This window comes from Antrostomus carolinensis, unplaced genomic scaffold (genome assembly GCF_000700745.2).
Source record: "Antrostomus carolinensis isolate BGI_N321 unplaced genomic scaffold, ASM70074v2 scaffold18586, whole genome shotgun sequence".
Lineage (NCBI taxonomy): Eukaryota > Metazoa > Chordata > Aves > Caprimulgiformes > Caprimulgidae > Antrostomus > Antrostomus carolinensis.
The window spans coordinates 517-1,363 of NW_010322702.1; positions in this window are offsets into that span (position 1 = coordinate 517).

Below are 847 nucleotides of genomic sequence, written 5' to 3' on the forward strand. Positions count from 1 at the left end.
GGTTATTCTTGTTTGCAAGCACAACCTTAGCATTTTCTGCCCTGTCCATGAGTCACAGAGCGCTCTCTGCTCCGGACTTTTATCCTGATGTCCACCTCAGTCTCAAGTTGTTCACAATTTCCTAACTGCCCCCAGCTGTGGTGGTTTGACCCACAGTAGGACCATGTGGTCCCGTACTCACTCCCCCCACCCAGTGAGATGGGAAGGGAATCACAACAAAGGGGGCACAGGATTAGGATGAAGGACAGGGATGGCTCATTCACCAGCTATGGTCACGGGCAAAACAGACTCAACTTGGGGAAGAAAAATCAATTTAATTCATTGCCATTCATCTAACTGGACATAACAACCACATCTTACAACACCTTCCCCCACCTCTTCCTTCTTCTCGTGCTCTAATCACTTTGCTCCTGATTTCTCTATTTCCCCCCCAGCAGCACAGGGGGCAGGGAATGGGGGTTACAGTCAGTTCACCTCTGTTGCTCTTCCCAGCATGGAAGTCCAGGAACAAAGTGTTCCAAAATGAGCTTCCCATGGAGTCAGGGACCTCTTTGGGCTCAGCTCCTGGCTCTGGCATGGGGACATCCACGGGCTGCAGACTCACCCCCCACTCTGGGAGTCCACCCCCACTCTGGCGCTGAGCGTCTCTGGGGTCTCATTTCAGTCACACTTGCTCTCAGGCTCAGCTTTTCTGCTCCAATGTGGAGTCCTCCATAGTCTGCACGTGGGTCTCTGTTCCGCCACCGAAGCTCCATGGGCTGCAGGGTCCTCCTTTGCCTTCTTCTGCTCCATGCTGTTGAACTGGGTGTCTGAGGTTCTCTGTCCTCCCCCTCCTCCTCCTTCCTCC